Source organism: Clinocottus analis, unplaced genomic scaffold (assembly GCF_023055335.1).
Source record: "Clinocottus analis isolate CAN_PGR_092001 unplaced genomic scaffold, fCliAna1.0.p SCAF_9, whole genome shotgun sequence".
NCBI lineage: Eukaryota > Metazoa > Chordata > Actinopteri > Perciformes > Cottidae > Clinocottus > Clinocottus analis.
Window position 1 is genome coordinate 15,392,398 of NW_027176251.1, and position 19,799 is coordinate 15,412,196.

Below are 19,799 nucleotides of genomic sequence, written 5' to 3' on the forward strand. Positions count from 1 at the left end.
TCCTCTTGGGGTGCTCATTCCTGAGGCTTCCAGCGAGCGAGTGCCATACTGTTTCAGCCAGAAGTGCAGCTCCAGCTGCTGATACCTCGCGTTTGAAGGTCGTTCTCTCAGGCAGTCCGCCACTTCGGACCAGAAGGGACGACTTGATGGCTCGCCATAAAGTCCTCTACATGCGTTCATGTCTTCAAGAGGGTGAACCCCGATGTCATGCGGGGATCCCCCTGACTCCTCTTCCTCGAACAACACCATCAGTTTAAAGTTTGTACTTTATCGTCTACTTCATGGAAGCATGAGATGTGACAGGACAGTCTTAGGTCCCTGAGGATGAACGACGACCCCTGACCACGAGGTTCACCTTCATGCTTTTGAGTGAAATGTCTCAACTATTTTTTGGAGGGATCGCCATGAAATTTGCGACACGCTTTAATGTCACCTTCGGAAGCGAACATAATAACACTTTAGTGGTCTCTTGACTTTTCTTCTCGAACGCATCGTCAGGGGAAAAATTTCAATTCGTCCAATACTTTGGTTCACGACAAAAGACCCGCAAAACTAATGAGCTTCCCATCAAGCTCAGCTACATTTAGTTTGCCGCTAATTAGCCAAACGAAGCACGCTAGCATGAGCTGGTGACCGTGGTCGACAACATGCCTGCGAAGCATTAGCATGTTGACATTGTAATCGCGAGCATGTTCACATGCTGGCTTTAACAACTACCTCAACGCACCACCGTGGCCAGCGTGCGGCCAAACTCTCTGCTTTTGCAAGTATCACAATTTGTATCGCATGCAGGAAAACTAACACCGTTATCACCGACTGTGATCTGTGTGTCTCGTGCAATCACACGACACAGCACTGCACTGTGCAGCTTTTAGTTGTATATTATAGCTCAGCACCATTTTCATTCTCAAGTTTTCGGTCGTTATATTCGGTGCAGTGTTCGCTCGGATCGAATCGGGCGCCTCGAAGTAGTAGAAAGACACCAAATCTGACCAGGCGAGTTTGTATGAATTTATGTCGGATTTATGAGAAAGATAAAAAGTAAATAAAGGAAGATTGATATCCTTGACGTACCACTTAAACGAGGAACAACCGAGCTTAAAGGTATTACATGCGACACACGGCGTGATGGACAATCGGGGTAATGATGGACATAAATCAGCAAAATAAGTAACACAAAGCCTTCCAACACCATCTATCCATCCTCTGGGTATTTTCCCCCCCTTCCATCTGTTCCATCTCTCTGTCTCCACGTCCTAATGTTGCTCATTAATACTTAGTAGTTTCTTCCAGTTCTGGCGCTAAAAACAGAGGATAATAATCTTATTTCCTGTTAAACGGCCCCACTGATTGGGGGTCAGCGGGGCCGGGGGCGGGATTGAGAGTATTCAACAGTAAGCCTGTCATCCACCAGACAGTCGCATGTGCAAATTGAAACGTAATGAGATTAGCCCCCGGAGGGGAAACAATGCAGGCTCCTCGCTGTATGGGCGAGGGGAGGGGCACAAAAATGACAAATTGGCTTATGGAAGGAGAAACTGTCCAGGGGAGACGGACACATTAGCAATCATCGAAGTCATCAAAAACGAGAAGAGAGGCATCAAAGCTCTTTTAAAGGCCAACATGGCACAGTAAATGGATAAAGTGTCTTCCTGAAGATAGCGAGAACAGTCCACTTTGTAAATCTTGACTGTCATTGACATCCTCCAGCTAATACACCTCTCACACACACACACACAAAGAGATTAGTGAGACTGGAGATAGGGTGCATCTGCAGTCTGTATTTCTTATAGTTAAATGCTATTCTGATGGAAACGCGTCTTCTTTTTTTTCTCCCCGCGCAAAATGATCACCTTTAAATACTTTAGACCAGTCCAACTGTCGTCATTGGTCTGATATCAGATGCCATTAATGGACACTTAAGCAGCCCCACCATGAGTCACAGCAAGCGAGTGGAGGCCTCCACTCAGCTGATAATGACTGCCGTGTTGAACAAAAACAAACTGTTCTTTTTTTTCCCCCCTCGCTCCTCGCATGCTCAGCCTCTGCTGTGCAGCGCTCTGAAACGCTGAACCGTGGCGTCTGAGGTCCGGCAAGAGGAGGAAGTCCGCTCTTATTTTCCCATCCACACACATCCTTCTCACAGCCGCCTGGCTATTTCTGTTCCTGAGACTCCTGAGGTTCACATCTTGAGCGAGTCTCGAAACAAACAGTGTCAAACTGTGCTCGCGGGCCAGCTTGCAGCTCTCGGGTTTTCTGTTTGGTTCCCGTTGTCGCACATTAGGTCTGTCCCAGAGGCAGACTTTTAGCCTAAAAACTATGTTTGATGTCAATACTACTATGACGGCGATGATGAAAACAATATCGAGCAGTACAATGACAATCTTTCCGAAACAACTCAATACATGTCAACAAAGTTAGGAGGAAAAGAAGCCAGTTCAAAACTAACTGCTCTGTTTGTCTCTTTCTGTGCTGTTCTTCATTAAAACCTGCTCCTTTGCTCCCTCTAGAGGCCATAAATCCAGCATGCGGATATCATATGCTGCACTAATATGAAGAAAAACAAAGTATTAAAAGCAAACTACTGCAGTCTACTATTTAAAGGGCTTTTCCTTTTTTTTTTTTTTTTTACAGGGTGTCATACAAAGCTTTAGCAGAAGGTGCTCAGCCTCCACTTTATTTATTTGTTTAGTTTGCTCCTCTGTGATAGAAAACACTGTCATCCAGCCAGGAAGCACCTTCATCATAGCAATCATCTCAGAGGCAGCCATGGCACAAATCTCCTGCACCCAAGGGTGTGGAGATTGGCTTTCATAACACACTGACTCACTCAAGCTGTCACCTTATCACTGATAATGACTGTAGGTCGTTCTCGTGCGGGACATCCTTCAGCCGCGATGGGCTCTGCTTCCCTCCCACACAGCGGCGCAGAGACGAGCATTCGAGGTTAAGAAAAAATACACAGCAGGGGAAGAGGGGGCGGGCGGGGGGGATAAAGAGTGGAACTCTTGTTTAAATGCACGCACCCTCACGCACACATGCAGGGGAACTGAGGAATCAAGCAGTAAAACAGAGGGGGCTTTTAATGTTGTCCACATCTTTTGAAAGTCTATATGTGTGCACACTGTGGGCTTGTAGCACTGTTTCATACAGGCAGCATTGAGAACTTAACAGCCCATACAGAGACCTGCTCACACACTCACACACACACACACACACACACACACACACACACACACACGCACACACGCTGCTCACAGAGCATAATATACAGGGAGCACTTTACAAAAACCTTGCTATCCTGTGTTCGGTTGCTCATAAAGTGGAGACATTCAGGGCTCAGAGTGGGACAGAGGGGATGGTATGGAGTCTTAAACACACACACACACACACACACACACGCACACGCACACGCACACACAGTGCAGAGCCAGTGTATTCTCAGACCAATCAATAATCCATTATGAACAGGCCGCTCTTCACCTCACACCCTGCTCTAAATCGGCAGACAAAGAGGTCTACTGCAAGCTCCATGATGAAGTAAGAGAGAGGGGTGAAGCATAGCTGGATGCACACATATGCGCACACACGCACACACACACACACACACGCACACGCACACGTACAGGCTGTTTGCAAAACACACACACTGGAGCTTCAGGACATTATTAGGGTGGCAAAGCGTCAGCTGTGGAGCACAAAAGGAGCTTTCTGAAACGTGGTGGTTGACAGACAACGTTCCGCTTCAACGGCTGTTAAGTACTGTAGAGATTCAGTTACATCCCATTTGTCAAAAACTCTGTCGGCAGTCAAAAGTGGAAGACACACACATTATTTTCACTATAACGAGGAACATGGACATTATTTAGAAAAAAAGATGACGAAAAGCTTGTAAAAATGCATGTATGTAAATAAAATATAAGCTTTTTTTTTTCACTGGAATGTATTTTCAGAGGATACGTTGATATCACTGCGTTGTTAAAACGTGCACGTGCTCCATCCAGCATTCCCTCACATTGCTCACATACTTGTTCGTATCCACATCTGGCCATGTATGCATTTGTGTGTGAGTCCAAGCTCGATGCTGGAATCCTTTAGAGACTGGATGCAGATGGATGTGGTGCAGATGTTTCTGTAAGTCATTTATGTACTGGATGCTTCAGGTCTATTCCAACTGTTTGTGTCTGGACTGGCAGTTTATTAAGTTTTACTCACTCACTTCTGTTTTTTACTCTGTCGTGACTCATTTTTAACTCCAGTTTTGACTCTATCGCTCTGGTGTGTGACTGGTTTTGTTCTTGCCTGACTTACTGGTGCTCTTTTGAGTCATTTTTGCTTGACTCTTGGTTAAAAAAAAAAAGCCCCATAAGTACGCATGGTAAACACATCACAGGATCTAATCATTTCTGTTTTCCAAAGCAGCACCATTCAGGTATCCCCATTGTGAGGACGTTTGGCAGTTTGACAGAGGTTTGGTCGTTTGGCTCTCGTTTGATTGATGTGATTTCCGTCTAAAGGGACTCATAATTGACCCCAATTTAGGATCTAATCTCGGAGCCGTTTAAGTTTTTTTTTCTACAACCTTTTTGTGGGCGGTTTGGACTGAGTTATGTTGTAGTTTTGGTCTAGTTTCTCTCTAGTCTGCGTCCCTGGACTGTCAGAGCAGGTCATGCTCATAAGCAGGCAGAGCAGTGGGGGGTTTGGTTGCATTGTTGGGGTCTCCAATTCCCATCCTATCCCTGGTTCCATCCCTGCCCCCCCACCCCGTCCCTTAAACCCAGCCAGAACAATAGAGGGGGTCCGTGCTGTCTGTCCCTTCTCAAGGCCCCCCCCCCCACACACACACACACCCTACCTCCTCCCTCACTCTTTGATAAATAGGCTGACAAGGGATCCTGCCTGCCTACTCTATTTGCGTGAGAAGGGCCTTTGGACAGAAAAGAGTCCACTGGGTCTCAGTGTGTATGTGTGTGTGTGTGTGTGTGTGTGTGTGTGTGTGTGTGTGTGTGTGTGTGTGTGTGTGTGTGTGTAGGAAGGAAGTGGCAGGTGTTTGGGTCAATACTGTCATGTTAAATTGTGGTGACCGGTCCACGCTCGTGGGATTAATGTACGGGTCAGCAGGAGACGGGGCCGGTACACCACATAAGTACATTACACACTCGTGAAGGATGGAGATTTGACGGAAACAGCTGCCTGTTTAGACGGATTTGTTTCCAATATGATGGCTATGCACCTGTAAGTTGCTCTCTGGCTGTGGGACTTGACATCTTGTTCTTTTTTTTTTTTGGGATGCTCGTTTTCTACTTCAAAACGGCACAAAACTGATCAGCGTGGAGTGATACCTGCTGCTTTCATCAAGCCCCGTTTAGAGCAGACAAGAGCTGGCTGCTCTCGTGGGCCCGGCCATCTTCAGCTTCCTCTGGGACTCAGTGTGCGTCTGTGTGCATGCATGTGCGTGTGTGCGTGTGTGTGTGTGTGTGTGTGTGTGTGTGTGTGTGTGTACGTTCCCTCCCCCCCTCCTTCTCAAACTCTGCCTGTTTTTCTCACACCGCTCGTTAACCCCTGGGTGCTCCTGCCCATGAGTCCCCCCCACCCTACCCCCGTTTCTCCGCCTGCACCACAGCAGCATTCCTCACACACACACACACACACACACACACATATATATATATATACACACATTGAGATCTGCTGTCACTATGCAATGCAGACTAAACTATCATCACCACATGATCCAAACTACTCTCGAGGGGATGGATATGTTCCCGCATAAGCTGTTGTTGTGTAGGATTGCTAGTTTTAATACTTCATCTCCAAACACATAAAACGCAACTTTAACCCTGCCGCAGACCTTAATTAAACCCATAAACACAAATTCTGACTCTTAAGCTTAAACTGCTTGATTATATATGAGGATGAGCACAATGTAAAGTGCCATTTAACATCACACAAACATTCATTTCTAAACTAATTGTTGAAAAAAGTTACAACTGTGCGTGTTCAAAGACAAGATGTTTCATTGTTTTCTGTTCAGATCACAAACTGTGTATAAGAAGTTGGACGCCAGCCGTTGGTTTGTGAACTCTTGAGTTAAGTATTTTGGCCATCGCTATCTTAGTTTTTTGCCACCAGAAGTGACACCACTAGGAGGCGCTAAGTAGAACTGAACGCTGAATAAGATGTTTTTAGGCAACCAAAATGTAAAAAAAATACTTTTACTGAACTAAAAACATGGAGAGCTCCCAAACCAAACAACACCCTAAAGAATACCCATCGTCTATTTTATTCTGAATGGGACCATAATTCATTAAATCAACTTTGCGCTGTATTGACGAAGAATCAAGCGATTAAGACCATGAACTCAAGTGTACAATGTTTACTCGGGTAATAAATCATGAGAATAAGGGTCATTCTATCATAGATTTATACAACCAGATTTGTTTGATTTTTGCAACCAGAGGAGTCGCCCCCTGCTGGCCGTTAGAATAAACGCAAGTTTCAAGCACTTCCCCTTTTCCCGTTCACAACGCTGAGGTTGCCCTCTGGTTGCAAAAGCAGTGCCCTTCTATGAGTTCCCTTACTTTGACTTCGAAGACACGAATAGGCAGTACGGGCCGGAGGAAGACAGAGCAAACGCACACCGGGAGCGGAGGTGAGGCGAGCGGCGCTCCAACTTGTTGCCGCGATGGCTGTGAGAGCAGAGGAGGCTCTCGTGGTAATGGTGTTCGATTGACATCTAAATTGAAACTCCTCCATCTCTTTTCACTCCGTGGCCCAACTGTCCACCCTTCGACAAACTCTCCCTGTCTGCGTCCTCCTCTTCCTCGGCGCCCCGCCATCCGTCCGCGGCCCCCTAACAACCTCTGCAACCGAACCGAAATCCGTCTCTCTGAAGTGCAATTAGACCGGTGACCTCAAAGCTGGCCACCGGTCTCTCAGACTGTCACACCTTCTGATACGAGCGCTTTATTCTGCTGCTCGCCGCGGCAAGGTTAGTGAGTTTACACACACACACACACACACACACACACACACACACACACGCTGTTTCACTAAAACACAATATCAAATGCTATTTGGCACAGTGCTTAACACGTGTTGCAGAGTTTGTCATCGCGTTCCTGAATAGCTAAATTGACCATTTATGCATGATTATAGGAACAAAAGTCCATGCTGAGGTGTTGAATTGTACTCCCGGTAGCTTTGTTTTCTTCCTGCGTGAACACACAGTGTGTCTGCTTGAATTTTCTTTGACTTCTCATTTACATGGTTCCTTGTTCTCCTGGTTTTGTTTTAAAACCTGTCTTTTGCCTTGAGGCAAAATCACATTCTGTAAGAGTTGTCAAAAGGTGATGTGCGAACATAACAGGGCAAAAGATCTAGCTTTAACTCTTCATTTCCGCCTGCACAGACACACACACACACACACACTGGCAGGATGGGAGGGTTTCCACAGAAATCTCCTGATGGCTCAACTACAGAGAGATTGTGTGGGCTCCAAAAAGCAGTTGTTGTTGTTGCTATGTGGTTCACACACTGCTCTTACAAGTACAAACACACACACACACACACATACAGACACACATTACCAAAAAAAAGAACACATAGATATTATAAGGAAGCTTCAAACTACAAACGAACCTGTGGGGAAAATCAAATTGAATCCCCTGGAAAACGTGTTGTTGTGTCATTGTGTTATTGTGTTACTAGAGCCTACTGGATTGAATACTGAACCTCCTCTGTGTGCGTGTGCATATGCATGAATGTGTGTGATATAATGGAAAATCAAAAAACATATGTAGCTTCCTCTAAATCCTCATTGGATCGTCATTGAACCATTATTTTAATGATTTGTACAAATATAAAGCTGCCATCATTCCATTGTGACAACAGTGTTGTGCAATATGGTGGAAATCCAAATGTTGGTGCTTTAAAGGCATTACACCAGCCAAAGCTCGACATGCATGTACAAGCAAAACTACCCGCCTGTAGTTGCTAACCCGAGGATACCAGGTAGACAGTGACACACAATCAGTTAAAAAGTGTGCTTCAAGTGAAGTTGTGTTCCCTTTGGATAAAGCTAAAATCACGGTTTCTAGTCTTTATGCTAAACTAAGCTAACAGGCTACTGGTGATAGCTTCATATGTGCTATTCAGATATGAAAGTGCTAGCTTTTCCATGAAACAATCAACTTTTCCACTAAAAGAGATAAAACACGACATCTTTTAACATCCCCTTGTAATAAGGTTCCTTAAAATCCACTGTGACGTCCTTCAGACGTACGACGAGGCCCTATGGGAATGTCGCAGGAATATGAAAGCGATACAATCGGAAATAAATAATACCACAAAGCTCAATAAGGTCACCAGAACTCATTACTGGCCATCATAAGTCTCTGCAGGGATATCTTGTTTATTGTGGAGTGTTTTTGTTTGTGTGTGAGCGTGTGCGTGTGTGTGTGTGTGTGTGTGTGTGTGTGTGTGTGTGTGTGTGTGTTTGTGTGTGTGTGCTGAAAAATCTGCCCTGGATTTCATAACCAAAAATAATAATAATGAAAAAAAAAAGTAAGCACCACACAGGAATTGGGGCTGCGAGATGAGAATAAAAAACGTTGTTAGCCTTTTATACGGAACACAGAGTTTTTCTAGAGAGCGTGTGACACATTTCTTTCATACGCAGGCTGACAGCCATTACCCTGAGAGAGAGAGGGAGGGAGAGAGAGAGAGAGAGAGAGCGAGAGAGAGAGAGAGAGAGAGAGCTTACCGTGGCTACGTGGTCGTGATGGATGGCTGTACAAAAAGAGCCGGAGATCCCATCTGGGTCACGTCTTATCAGGCTGCCTGATTCACATTGATGAAATCACGCCGGCTTGTTAACCCACCCAATGGACAAAAAAAAAAAAAAAAAAAAAAACAAGCTCTAAACTAATACTGAGGAAAACAAGGCAGCGTCTGACAGAGAAAGAGAGAGAGAGAGAGAGAGAGAGAGAGAGAGAGAGAGAGAGAGAGAGAGAGACGCATGTCAAGGAGGAGAAAAGGCGGAGGAAATAATGAGCGGAGGCGGGGGGGCAGCATAGGGGAGATAAGTGGTAAATAGTGATGTAAAGTCACGGCAGGAGATAGATTGGGATAATACGAGCTGACTGAGAGGGAGATTTGAGCGAGCGAGGCAGACGGAGAGCGAGAGAAATGCAGGCCGTAGGCCGCACGCTGGGGAAAATGTCCACCGTAAAGGACTTTTTTGTGTGTGTGTGTGTGTGTGTGAGGGGGGGGGGGGTATTGATCACCGCTGTCTGACGAGAACGGCGCGTAATACAAATGTGTCTTTCTGGTTATTAGCTGCGTCTGGTGTTTTCTCACTCTCTCTAAGGAAGCGTGATTGAATCGCTCAATACCGAACTGCACGGCTTGTTATGACAGATATTCTTTGCAGTGTAACCACAGCACAGGAAATTGGCCGGGATCCACTCTCTCGACATCCATCCAATAGTCCTACTGAGACAATCTGCTAGTTTAGTTACACTCTAACCCCCTCACCCCCCAAATCAACCCACACTGTGCTGTGCGGCAGTATGCGCAGCATGTGTGTGTGTGTGTGTGTGTGTATGTGTGTGTTCATCAGGTCTGTGTGTAGGTGTGTTTGTGCAAAGGTGGGTGGGTGGCTGTGTGTGGGAAATGGTGAGTTCTCAAGAAGATTTTGACTTACTTGTTCCTCTGTTTTTACAGATGTTTCAGTTTGGAAACATTAGAAATCAAAGAAATCTCCCACGATACAGTTGGCTGTTTCAATCCGTGAGCCAAAAACATAAATTAAAAGCAATCACTCTGATGTCTTTAATGGCTGAAAACAGCTGTTCCCCGATGTTTAACTAGAGATGGCAATGTCATGAAAGCAGCTACCAGAAATGACATCAGCGTGGCAGCGTATGTCAAACGCACACATACATGAATGACAGGCTACATGTTCAAAATAGGAAAATTGCAATCGTGTGATGTTGTTAAAGTCTCAAAACGAGTTGTGAAAAAGCTGAACCTGGTTCACTTTCCCTTCTGATGCAGGTGGGCTTAAGCAACCCAGATCACGGCGTCGTGTCGGCACACAAGCAGCATTCCTTAACCCGCCTGTTTGCAATAAACCCGCACAACCCAATCTGCACCAGTTACTGTGTTTAGACAGTAGTGGATTTACCAGATCGACATCTGGAAGCATGCAGCCCCGACGCTGGCACGAATGTCAGGCGGACAACCTGTCTGGTAATGGGCTACATAACGTCAGTGGGGATATTAACGGTAACAAATTGCTGTGGAGTGAAAACCAGTCCCATTTTTATGTTGAAGGTTTTGCTTTAAATGAAGGAAACTAACCTCCATGGGCCTTGACACAGTGTATGGTCAGGGTTCCTAAAAGTCGATCACACGTATGTGTGAGGCTCTCTTTTGGTTTTACTTCCCCAAAAACACTTTTGGAGACGCTACAGTGACATGTGTGCATACTTTTACAGCGTAGCCACTGTAGTTGTCACTGTGTTAGTTGCTCTCAGACACAGATAATCAATTACTGATGCTCATTCTGGGACTGGCCCGGATATCGAGGAGTAACAATGCTGGGTGGCAGCTGTGAGCCCTGCCTCACTCGTCAGCGCCGAGGTATCAGCTGCCTGGAGACGTGTGCCTGCATTTGAATGCAGATTGTAATTATGACACAACAATGTCCTCACTCTTTCATGAATCCACCCTGAACACAGGATATAGTGTTGTGCAATATGTCTGCAGCAATAAATCAGCCCCACTTCAGAGATAAGAGCTTTCTTTAAAAGTAGTAGAAGCAGTTGCAGAGCATTAGCAGCGATACTATCAATGCCATACACAAGAGGCGTTGAAGTGACATTTAGATTGTTCCTTTTCAAAATCGTGGAAAGCGCCACACAGAACATCAGCTCCACTCCGCAGCGCTCCAGTTAATGTCGACCTATTAATTCTGCGGAGCGACTGAGGGGATAGTAAACAAATGTTGCATCAAGCTTCCTCCCCCCCCCCAGAGAGCTCAGGCGCTTCCAACGGGGAGCTACCTGCACTAGCCGGGGGAGGGGCCAGCAAAACAGTCATCGAGTCGGGCCACGAAAGAAGAAGAAGAAGAAGAAGAAGAAGAAGAAGAAGAAAAAAATGACAGGCCCGCTACACGAGGAATGAGCGACAGAGGATTACGCACACTGTCAGTCTCTCCACATCGCACCAGTGGACCGGCTTTACACAACACGCTGTGCCGGGCCCGGACTCAAAGACCGCAGGATGGGTTACTAAAAATGGAGACAACTCACTCCCAAGCGCACACATAGAGGGAGAGAGCGAGAGAGAGAGTTGGGTTCACTTGCATGTATTGCTATGACTCTAAGATAAGCAAATCAAACAGGGCCCGTGGGTCCAGCCGACAGAGAAAGAGCAGAGAGCTGGTGACAGTCATCGATCGCAACAAATGTGGCTTGATATGTAGAGATAATGATATGAAAGGATCAGAAGGAGCTTCACTGTAAATACTTTATCGAGCAGCCAATCTTGGGCTCGGCTCGTGTCATATCGCATGCACGAGATATATTGATCGTTACAACAAGACGACAATGGCCCTTTTGTCGCAGATCAGACAGACTGTTGCCGATCTGGTATTTGTTGGCCCGGTGCGGCTTGATTGTTCGCACAATTGTCGTGGAATGAATCAATACCGCACTTGTTGAGCTGATTCGAATGAGATATTTTGAATTGTTCACGCAGCAGTTTTGAAGATGACAGCGTGGTATGAAAAAAAGCCGTTTCAGGGGATTCGCACGCTGATTATTTTTGGAATTCCCTCGGAAGGTTTTAACATGAGAAATGTTTTTAGAAATACTGAAATTTGGCACAAAATTCTCCGCTGCTTCAGTTTAAGAGTTGGCAGTAGCAGCCTGAAAAAAAATTATAATAATCCTAATACATACAAGTATAGCGCACAAACCAGCACTTCAGATCTATCTGGGACAATGATGCCTGTGGAGCCGGCTGTCCAGGTATTCAAACCTCAGCATACCAACTGCTCGTGGGACTCCAGGCTCAAAAACTAGTTTTGAAAATCATTATGCATGTGAAAAGGAAGTCATATCAGAACATGTGCAGCAGCCAGCTACAACCTTAAATAACCCCATTAGAGTGGTTCACTCATACTGTAGCATCTGGAGTTGGGTGGTAATATACATCTCAGATTAAGACGGTCTCAAGGCGGTTTAGTGCAAATGGGAACCGGCATAGAAATGCAGATCTGTTGTTCCCATTGTCAGATCTGTCACTCGATGACGGGTCACGCCCATGTTTAGGCTGGACCGCACCCGCCTCTCTGTTTGAGACTCAGTATTAGATTAAGACTCCATAGATGGGCTGGTTTTTTTTTCTCTTTTTTTTTGCGATTTATTGGGGTTTGTTTTTTAGGGGAAACGGGCTTTTGTGACCATTGTTAAGGCTATTAATTGGGTGATTTTGTGGAGTTGGTCAACTATAATCTGATGGGATTAGCGGCTGTGCTCTTTAAATAGAGTTTTACGACCAGGGATTAGATGAACACAGCCAGTTGGCCACAAGAGCAACAGATTTTCATCCCCAAAACATAGAAACAGGAGGATGTCGTCGGTCACGACGCCGTAGTGTAGATGTTTGTGTGTGTGTGTGTGTGTATGTGTGTGTGTAAGTGTGGGTGGGTGTGTGTGCGCACATTTGAAAACAGCATATTGGAATGAAAAGCCTTTAGTATGCAAATGTTTTTGGGATGTGTTTAGCTGGGATGCTGTGTTTGAGGTCTGGAGGGATGGGTGGGGGGGGGGCTACCTTCCTCCCCTCAACTATCCTCCTCACATCTGGATACAATGTGGGAACAGGGCACTGAGGCCAGGGGGGTAGCTGAAGGGTGGGTGTGAGTGGGCTGGGGGATTCTTTACACAACATCAAGAGCCAGTGGAGAAAGGTAGTGCTGCTGCTGCTGCTGCTGCTGCTGGTGGTGGATGTGAGGCGCTGGGGCTGGAGGGAGTGGGGGCGTCTAAAAAGCTCCCTGTCTTTGGTCTCTTCTTCCCTGTGTAGTTGACTGCAAGGCCCCCGAGCAACAGACAGATAGAGAGGCAGCTGGGAACTGAGGTAGCAAACAGCGGCACAGAAAACACAATGTGGGAGCATGAATCCAGACGAGGTATGAAAAAAAAACAAACATTAAATAAACAGTATTTTTTGTTCTTACTGGGGTGATTATAACGAGCAATCACGCCGCGTTTAGATTGCCGTGTGCGAACTAAATACAGATATTGGGTTCCACTTCTGATGTGAAACACGGGAGTCAAAGGAGCACCCATATTACCCGCAATCATGGCTGATTAATTTAAATGTAAGGCTATTATAGGCATTTTAAACCCCGCATCAAATCAAATTAAACACCTGTTCCGCGACCATACCGGGCAATTATGATGGGAAAAACAGAAGTAACGATAGGGCCTGTAATTATTTCTCATCGTATCCCATTTGTGACAGTAAATAACAATCTACCTTGCGATACAATCAATTAAATGAATGCACCTTGAGCTCACTTGACCTGCCATTATGAGACAATGAGCTTCCAATAGCTTCATCTACCAGTATAGTGACGGTGATTTCCACTGGGATGAGGGTACTAACTAAAACACACGCACAATCCATTGCCTCAACAATCCCACATTCATTTCACGGGTGTGTAACGACCCCCCCCTCCAGGCAGCCGGCAATCATTTACATATGCACTAGCACTCTAGATTGTGTTTGTTTTTGGCACACTTAACTCAAAATACCATGTAATACATCCATTACGTCGAGCAGAAATCCATCTGGTGAAAAAAAAAAAGGAAATAAAAAGCCAAAATAATCTCTCCGCGCTGATTTGCAAACATTTCCAAAGGTCGGCCGACGACGGCCGTCACGCTCGAAAGAGTGCAAAATGATGTGTGTTACGCGCATGTCATAACATCACTTAAGTGAGTGATTGAGAGAAGAGTGCTTGTGCAATTTCTTTCTCGGTAACAAGCATTCTTTGGAGAGAAGAAAAAAAAAGAAGCAAATTGCATAAATATGATAGCGGTATGAAAAATGAAGAAGTCTTTTTTTTTTTCCTTTTGCTGAATAGTAACCCTCAGAATAGGAACGAGGTGCACATGGCCTGGAACCTGTGCTCGTGCACTCAGCCTACAGCCATCCTGCCTGCACGCATGGAGCTGAACTGTATCTCTGGTCCATATGTGGCTTTGGGGCGAGTTCATTAGCCCCCGGGCGGCCGGGCCTCCTCCTCCTCACCTCTGTCCTCGGAGACCCTTAAGACTCCTTGACCCCGCCAGAGCTCAACTATTACTCCCCATACCCTGTTTCCTACCGCCCGTTGCATCGCTGCACTACAAGGGAGCACACGTTAAGTCAAAAAACAAAGGCAATAAGACTGCCAAAGTCTATTTGATGTCTACTGATATCGCTTGGACTTTTTTTTGTAGCCCTTCCAGTTAGCGGATGATGAAGCTTTTACATTGCACAAGCACAAAACGAGAAGACAAACTGTATTTCCACATGAGTGGCTCTGCCCTACCTCTTTTCCCACAGCAGGAGGACAGAAGTCCTTCTCATTTACAATTCACCTTCATCACTTTCATCCACTGTTCTTTCGGGCGTACAGATTTGTACTCATAATAATGATACTTTTTTTTCATTCTTAAATGACACAATTGCTAGAAGTCGTCTCTTTCTCCTCTATAATGATCAGAAAAGGCATTTATTTTTGACAGGATTAAGTCCAAACTTCCATCCACATGCACCCCGCTCTCAACACACACGCACACACACACACACACACACACACACACACTCGTGCGCACTCACTAAAGCGCATCGCGGCAAGGTTAGGCTGACATCAGCGCCTAACGATCAGTTCCTCTGTGGGCCAAATGATTAGCTGCAGTAGCCTGGAGACTTTTCCAGCTTGTTTCCCTAAGTTGGTCAGACATGCAACATCACTGGCCTTCAATCTGCACGAACTGCATCCACTCTCTTCCGTTCTCTCTGACTCCAAAAAAGAAAACCTTTGACAGACTGATAGATGATGCTAACAACGGAGAGAATGCGGGGCGATTGAGGCGGATAAACAAATGTAAGTTTGTTGTAATTAAAGTTGTTAGTGGAGTAACAACAGTAGTTCCCTGAGGGAAAACTGTGTTTGTGTGTGTGTGGGGGTGTGTGTGTGTGCGTGTGTGTGGGGAGGAGTAGCCAGCAGTTACACATTTGCATCAAAGTGAAACTAAAGACAGAACTGCAAGTTGCAACAATATTCTTTTCTTTGTTTAGTTTCCAACTGAAGTTCCTCACACTCAATGTGCTGCTGTCCTGCTCCACACACTTGCCAGAAACTGCGCATCAATAAATGCGGCATTATTCTGTTGATGAAGTTCAAGCTGACATAAGTGGCGCTCCTTGCCCCGTCCACACTGACCATCCCCACCCACGGATCCTCTTCGTTCTAAAGCGGCTGCCAAGCAGGGCACCGCTTCCTGTGCGCCTTTTGTTTTCTTCCAAAAATAGCCGTACATGTGTGATCATTTTCAGGACCGGTGTAATTTTTCACAGACCTTTTCATTCTCACTTAGAGTGTGGTTCATAACTGGAACGGAGTGGCGAATGCTAAAAAGGAGCCTCTCTGCTTGGGAAACAGTTCACCCAACCCCCACCCATAATGCCCTCCGGGCTGCTGTGAGTTTGGATTAAGTTTGGGAGGCATGTGCCCTCCCGCCCGAGCCCGGCCGTCACCCCTGCAGAACATACATATGTATATATTTATCATTAAGTGGCCCATCAAATGTGAAGACGGCCATTAGGAACGCCTCAGTCTTTACAGAGGGCTGCGTGGATTAGATAGGCGAGGTGGAAAGAATGCAGGGGAACGGGAAGCTGTTTCTAGCAAATGATCAGGGAACTACTAGATGCCATGCACCGTGAACAAATACATCACAAATCAGCTTAAAGTAATCTATTACAGGGTACATCTGTAGCAACATTGACTGTGTCGTTTTTTTTTTAAAATCCAATTTGAATGCCTGCTAATTAAGGTATGAGTGCATTTGTGTGTGTGTGTGTGTGTGTGTGTGTGTGTGTGTGTGTGTGTGTGTGTGTGTGTGTGTGTGAGTGTGTGTGTGAGTGTGTGGGCGTGTGTGTGGATCAATAATGTCAGTCTACTACGGTGACATCTGGGACGGACAAAGAGTGCTGTTCCTTCCCCCGGCAGTTCTCTCCCTCCCTCTCTCTCTCTCTCTCTCTCTCTCTCTCTCTCTCTCTTCCTCTCTCTCCCTCTCAATCCCTGATCACAGCCACGTGGTTCTCTGGGCTATTTCTCCCTGGCTAAGCTTGTTTCTCCTCTTTAATCCCGCAGCAATCACAGCGACAATGCCAAGCGTCGGTTCATAGACGCTGGGCAGAAATCTATTAACTATGATCAGTATGTCAGCTCAGAACCTGATAAGCGCTGCTAATGAATCCAGCCCAGCGCTGGGTGCTCCTGATTGTTATTTCATTGGATCATCAATAGTGTGTAAGATGGAAAATCAACGTGAGTGCCAGTGATGGACACCAGCGCTCGTAATGTAGTGAAGGGGCTTCCATTCGAAGCTGAGGGGAGATTCTGCTTTTTGTTTGAAAAAAAACACACAAAAAAAACATCCTCATTTGAGCTGATGGCATCTATACGCCATGACAAGCCTACTGCATCCCTGCAAGAGTCCTCAGGTACACAAACGCAGTTCGGCTGATAAATGGGGTCAATAGCCAACTCAGATTATCAGATTATCGGGCAATCGGCGTGGCCGATCGAAATGGTCGCATGAAATTATCATTAATGCGACTTCTAGTAATGACTTGAGTGCCGGTCGGACCACGCCAAACATTCAAGCGTTTTTACACACTCGCACTGACTCCACATTATCTAATCGTTTAGAATAACTTCACACAAACATTTTTTTGATATCGGCTAGAAATAGAAAATGACAGTGCACGAATTCAAACCAGTGTTAAAAGCCTCCAGCCACTGGGATCATCTTGTTTCATCGTGAACATGTTGAGGCACTCTGCTCGCAACTTTGAATGTTTCCCATGAACTCTTTCATGTCAACCGTTGTAATTTAAAAAGCTTCTTTTTTTTAAATCAGCTGTCGGTGTTTAACGACTGTGGGTGTGAGGTAATGTGGCAATAATATGTATAATAATAAGCATATTGAACAACATGGCTGCGCCTAATTATTGTGGCATCCACGCCTACGTTCAACGGGTGTTACTTTAATGACAGGGCCTGTGTAATAAGCACTGACATATCAGTTTATTAGTAACCCTGAGACAGTTCATTACATCTCCAGTGAGGATTTCTAAAAAGAAGCAGAAAAAATAATCCTTTTGGTCTACTTTGTATTTTCAGTAAAATGCAGATGTTGCTGTTATGAAGATTTGGCGACTGCAGTACCTGCAGATATGTCACCATGTGCACATTGTTTGACTTGTTTGTATTTGATAAAAGGTCAACTTGTAGTTGCAGGCATCGAGCCCTTGTCTTAAAACATGCATGTTTTAAGACTTTTTTTAGTCAGGAAGGTGTTTTTGATTTTTTTTTTTATAGTTTTGTTTGAATAGTTTGTTTTTGTTTCTATTTGTTTTATTGGCTCTGTGGCACTCTGAGATCCTTCTGAAAGACAAGTGTGTTACAAATAAAACGCCAATATTATTATTTTGATGTCCGGCCAGTTCTTCTCGCGTCCCACAATGCCCCTCCACCACTTCTAATAATTAAAAAGCCCCTGAATGTTTGTCACATAATTTGTACAGTTTGACGATTACAAAAATCCACTACCGGAGGCTTTAAGGAAAATCATCACTATGTGCAAACAGTTGACGCCGACGCAACACCACCATGGGCGAAGGCTAAAAAAGGCCCTGTGCCTTAATCCCCCCCCCAACCCCCACCAACTAACCCCTCTCCTATCTTAATCCTCCGATTACTACATCATTTTCTTTGGGTCTAAATTAGACGGCTATTGGCCCTCACAGGCTCTACCTGGACAGAGCTGCTTGGCTTGGCAGACACTCTATTGATCCTTTCCGGGTGGGTGAGGGTGCAGGTGTGACAAAAAAATAAAATAAAGGGATTACCTGGCTACTTGTTTTGGCAAAGTTTCACAAAAATAGGCAACCAGGAATGTTTGAGTAACTACGAATGGACATATACCGGAAATGTGTAGGATGACAGCCACAGGAAATGTAAATTCCTTCTGATTGCACAAAGCAGTAAGCAATATGTTTCCCATGGAGGGCTCATTTATAATTTAATCCAGGAGCTTGGTGTTTCTCGGCTAACACAGAGAGATTGCCCTTTCAGAGTGGAAACCCCCACCATGCAGCGGGAATCAATGGCGTCACCACAGAACAGACACCAGACCTCGTAGTATTTTCGTTTTTTGCTTCATATCCCCCTTCCAAAAAAAATAAAATAAACAGCTCCTTTAAAAAACAAACGTGTTGTTTGCTGCCCCTCTCCATATTCCCACCACAGAAAGATATTTAAGGCTGTGAAGGGAGATCCGGCTCCGCTTTCATGGAGAGTGGATTGATAGGATCTAATAACAAGAAGGAGTTGAGAGAAGAAACAGAGAGAACAGGATGCATAAGATTTCCGCCTAACTGACTTTAACTGAGTGTCTGTCTTGTGACTTATTGTATTTTTTCATTTATACACATTTATTCAACTTCAACATTAGCAGGGGAACAATTACACTCAAAAAAGGACTGAATGGATTCAGCAGAAGACATAAACATAGAAGAAACCAAACCAACTAGCTCCCTCTGGATCTCTTCCAGACGTAAATTCCACAAGGTGCTGGAAACCACCCACAGAGGCCGTGGTCCACGCTAACACATGTCAGGGAAAAAAGAGCAGGCCATTGACACACATACGCCACGGCCATTTTCCAGGAGAGTACAGGGACTGACCAGGAGGTGCACCTGATAAGAAGAGTAAATGCCAACCCGCTTGTAAACACATCAAGGTATCTTAGATCTATTCTAAACAGGCATCAAGAGATCTTTTGGCCACTTAGGGGCAGCAGAAACATCCATTAATTATGTCGACATGACCAACCTGCTAGCAACACGGTGTCTCACGTACAAGTCCAGCGACCGCTGAGCGACATTAGAATCAGTTTGGGGTTATGTCTCCGGCCACCTGATGAATGTAAATCCAATATTCATTCTCCGTACAGCTCTGTTGTGGTCTAACCAGGTCCTGAGGGAAATATCTGGTTCTTTCGCTACTTTTTTTGGAGTAGGTAGCATGGGGGTTTTCTTTTAGAGGTTTTTGATGGAAATAAAAAACACACCATGGGAGAATTGCCAGGGGGAGCTGTAAATACGCGGGCCAGAAAATCAAAACTACAAATAGTCTTGGGTTTTTTTTTAGTAGTAGTTTTAAAATACACTGCAGAGTAAGCTAAAATGCAGCAGAACGAGCATCAATGAGCAAAAAAAAAAAAAACTTTTAAAAAAACTAAAAGTTGGTCCAAATCCAGCGCAGTGACTGTTACCTAAAACAAAATCTCCCATGACAGGGTCTTTATAGCATTGAGGTTGAACACGGCAAAGAGCATGCCCCCCCCGGGTTGGTGAAGGTAAATGACTACGTCCACGGTGAAAAGGCACAAGGCAGTAATGAGTAATGAAAACAGCCGAGTTAGTGCTGCCATTCAGTAAAG

The 19,799-nt window shown here is 45.2% G+C and overlaps 1 protein-coding gene across 5 annotated transcripts in view; it reads right to left on the reverse strand.

The window, feature by feature from the left end:
- The window catches only part of znf516 (zinc finger protein 516), a 44,574-nt gene that overhangs the window by 19,654 nt on the left and 5,121 nt on the right, over nucleotides 1–19,799 (reverse strand). The gene's annotated exons all lie outside the window — the stretch shown is intronic.